The following is a 4211-nucleotide window of genomic DNA, read 5'->3' on the forward strand; positions in this document are numbered from 1 at the left end:
CTCTTTGTGTATACCTGTATATATTAAGAGTCCATGTGTCTGTGTGTATCTGTGTCTATGTCCTTCAAGTAAACCTTGATCCCTGATGATTGTCTGGACTACTCCCTGCAGTTTTCTTCACTTACCATTTCCTTCTTCCTAAGTCTGAAGTGATTGGTCTAATGTCACCCAGTTGGCTTTATGCCCAAAGCAGGACTAGAAGTGATTTCCTAGTTTCTATCCTGGTGTTTGTTAGCCCTTCAAGGCAGTCTAGATAAGAAACACAACTCTTGAGTATTAATTCTATCTCTATTACAAAGTTACATTAAAGGAATTTTGCAAGACTGAACGTATCTCTCCTCTCCTCTCCCCTCCTCTCCTTTTACTCTTCAGAAAACGAGGGAGGGTTCCTTCAGAAATGCTTCCCATGTTCCCTTCTTTCCCAGTAGACTGAGGAATCTTTTACAGGCTGGAAAATAAATATCATTTCATTAATAATGTTTACAAAGACAAAAGACAAATATTAAAATATATAAAGAAAATATATATGGCTCACATACAGTATGAAGGGAACAATAATAATTAAAGAAACAAGAACCAAAAAAGAAATAACTTTGATAACTTTTCAGCAGTTAGACAAATCCATTATCCTTCTTCCCTCTTTTATATTACAAAAATCCCTTCAGCCCCTTATTTCACCCTTTTTCAAAAATCAAATTTTTGATTTTTCAAAAATTGAGAAATCATTATTTCACTCTTTTCCATTTTCAGCAAAAAGTCTATAAAGGATACCCAGTCTTTTATAAAAGACTGTTTGCCTCTTATAAAAGTTGGCTGTTCATCCCCCGTCTCCCAAAGCCATTTCCACATACAGGGCCGGATTTTCCTATAGGCTAACTAGGCTTCAGCCTAGGGCCTCAAGATCCAGAGGGGCCTATACAGTGTGGGATTCTGGGTGTTCTAGGTGGCTCGGCCGAATCCTTTGTTAAATTGCTGGCTCCCCCGCCCCTCCGCACCACTATTTATTGCCAATAAATAGTGATGGGCGAGGGGCGGGGGAGCCAGCAATTTAACAAAGGGTTCGGTGGTTTTTTTGTAATTTTATTGGCCCCCGGAGCTTCAGCATAGGCTAATTGGCCTCCCGGCTCTCAGCTGATTTGTCTCCGCTGTTTTGCTTCCTTCCAAAGAGTGCTGATTTTTTTCCCCCTAGCTATACTGAGAAACGAAAGTGAAACTGCTTTGCTGTTGCTGCAAGGTTGGAAAATTAGGCAGGCAGAATTCTTTTCTTTTTCCTCACCAAAACAGGTACGTGCAAACAATGGGAAATTTAGGGAAAAAGAGAAGAGTTCAGGATTTTAAAACACAAAAGAAAAAAAAGCTCTTTTTAATTAGGGAATTGTAATAATTGAGATACTATTAATTGTATATTTCTGAAAGCAGAAATGGTTAAGTTGTGGTTTGGAGGAATATATGGGGGAAATTATTTGGTTTATTATTATTGGTAAATATAATTAATGGATTTGTAAGAAATTGGATTGCATGGAAATAATTGGAATATTCATGTTCATATTGATTAATATACAAAAAAGGTAGTTATATAACTAATTGATTTATATTAAAATGTTGAATTTATATTAAACAACTAATATTACATAATTAACCAATGTGAGGATGGATATAAAAATAGATGACAATGGGAAGGGGTATAATATAGAATAGAAGGGAAAAATTGAATTTGATTAAGATTAGAGATGAGGATGAAGGGTAATATTGGTTTTTTTACAAAAATAGATGAGGAATAAATATGGCAAAAAGGAAATATAGAAATTGTAAATTTAATTGAAATGACTAAACACTATTTAAATTTGTGAACCGGCCAAATACTCTGTTCAAAGAAAATAGATTGTATGTTTGTATGTGTGTTTCTAATTATTGTTATTTATTCATATTTGTTCTCTTTTATTCTTTAAAGTTTAACAATTCATTCTTTATCTTAATATCTTTATATTTGTTTGGGGTTGGCTTTCTTCCCTTTCATCTTTTTTATTGTATAGCAATCTTTCTCCTCAAACCTACCACCTCTCTTTTCTTTCCTTCTTACTTTCTCTTCCTCCCCCTCTTCTTCTCCTCCCTACTTCCTCTTCCTTTCTCCTTCTCCTCCTCTCTTCCTCCCTCTCTCTCCTACTCTAATTTCCCTTCCCTTCCTTCATCCCTCTCTATTGCTGTATCCTTTTATGCATATGGACTACTCAGAGGGCTGAAAAAGTTATTTCTGACTGGTCCTTGCACTTTTGACCAGTCCTCGAACTTACGACTGTCCTCACATTTTACGTTTTTGCCCTATCTTGTCACCATGGTGAAGAAAAGCAGTTGTGAAATGAGTGACATGGTTGTTAAGAAAGCTGCACGGGCATAAATGTGAGGATGGTCATAAGTGTGAGGACCGGTCAAAAGTGCGAGGCCCAGTCAGAAATGACTTTTTTCAGCCCTCTGGGTAGTCCTTTTGTGCATATGGACTACTCAGAGAGCTGAAAAAGTTATTTCTGACTGGTCCTCGCACTTTTGACCAGTCCTCGAACTTACGACTGTCCTAACATTTTATGTTTTTGCCCTATCTTGTCACCATGGTGAAGAGAAGCAGTTGTGAAATGAGTGACATGGTTGTTAAGAAAGCTGCACGGGCATAAATGTGAGGATGGTCATAAGTGTGAGGACCGGTCAAAAGTGCGAGGCCCAGTCAGAAATGACTTTTTTCAGCCCTCTGAAAAAAGTCTATGCACATAGCCACGCCCACCCGGTCACATGACGAGCTACCCACGCCTACACAGTCATGTGACCAGCTAGCCACGCCCACCCAGTCACATGATTGCCAAGCCACACCCCCAACTAAGCCACGCCCACAGAACCTGTTGTTAAAAAATTGAATCCCACCACTGGTGAAAGGGCCTCATAAGTGGAATAGCCTAGGGCCTCTTTCAATCTAAATCCGGCCCTGCCCACATACCATTACAGTACCTTAACCTCTACATCAAACTGGTTCCCAAGATTCTTCAGATACAATGTTGAACATTTCCCAATTTTGTCACCATATTTTCCTGAAAAGAAGATGGTGATTTATTCTCCAAATAATGCCCTTTGAAGTAGAAAGCCTTGTCTTACATGCAGTCCACAGAAGCAGACATTATTGAAAAAGAAAACATAGGAGATATGTAGAAATAACACAAGGTTGGGAGAGTGGGATCTCCATCTCGTTTGTGTCAGAGGCACTGTTTAAGGCACTTTCAGCTTGAAAGGATTAGCCGGTGACATCACAATTGACCAGGGGACACCAGTGGAGTCTCCTTTCATGTCCCCATCAAGGAGCTGGAGCGAATGACAGGAGCTCACCTCATCACACAGCAGCACTCAGGTCTTGAACATGGGCTTGCTAACCTCCAACCCAGCATTGTAACCACATGAGCCACCACTCTCCTTGGAAGAGTGGGATGAGAGGAAGAAAAGCATTCACTATTGTTTCTTGCCTAAAAGTGGAATTTTTAAAAAATGGTGGAGTCCACAGTCAGATGTCCTGGAATGCATACTATGGCTGATTAACTTTGCCATAGTGTTGTTGTTGTTTTTTAAAAAGAACACTTATCTTCAGTGTGTATTAAATTAATTGGACTTGAAAGCAACAGAGATCTGGCTTGTAACTAACTCTTCTTTTCCTCTGGCAGAGTGTCTCCACATTTCATGTGCCCCCGAGCGTTCCTGGAAATAAGAGAACAAGGTAGCTGGAGATTGGCAATCTGTAGCACTCCAGCCTCTAAAACCAAGTGAGGAAGTGATGTGTGAGGGGAAACCATTTGTAGAAGTTTGCAGCTAGGAGCGAGCTGAGATGCAGATAGATGTAGAAGTTTGTAGGTAAGGACCTGCAAGGCATGGACTTGAAGAAGAATGAAGATGGCTAGAGAAGCCAGAAAAATTGTAAACCTGTTCAGAATGCACAACCTTTGTCAACAGTCATGAAGGCCCTGCTTGGCAGGATCTCACTGGTTTCAGAGTATAGTTATACTGTATAGAAAGGCCTGCCTGGCATTCATGATGACCAGAGCTACCTGTCAAAGCTCTATTAGTTACATTCAGGATTTATAAACAAAACATCATCCATCTTCTCCAACACTCCTCCAATAAAAACGTCATCAAAAAAGCACAACAAAGAATATTCTTTCTGCACCAACTCAGAAAGTTCA

The 4211-nt window shown here is 39.5% G+C and overlaps 1 long non-coding RNA gene across 1 annotated transcript; it reads right to left on the reverse strand.

The window, feature by feature from the left end:
• Window positions 1-269: 269 nt before the first annotated feature.
• LOC117674722 (uncharacterized) lies at window positions 270-3238 on the reverse strand. Its single transcript, XR_004593963.2, has 2 exons — window positions 2995-3238; window positions 270-448 (listed from the first exon to the last, which is right to left on the reverse strand). It is a non-coding gene; the product is annotated as an uncharacterized LOC117674722 (long non-coding RNA).
• Window positions 3239-4211: the final 973 nt, after the last annotated feature.

The sequence above is a fragment of the Pantherophis guttatus genome, chromosome 1, assembly GCF_059756535.1.
Source record: "Pantherophis guttatus breed Tessera chromosome 1, ASM5975653v1, whole genome shotgun sequence".
Taxonomy (NCBI): domain Eukaryota; kingdom Metazoa; phylum Chordata; class Lepidosauria; order Squamata; family Colubridae; genus Pantherophis; species Pantherophis guttatus.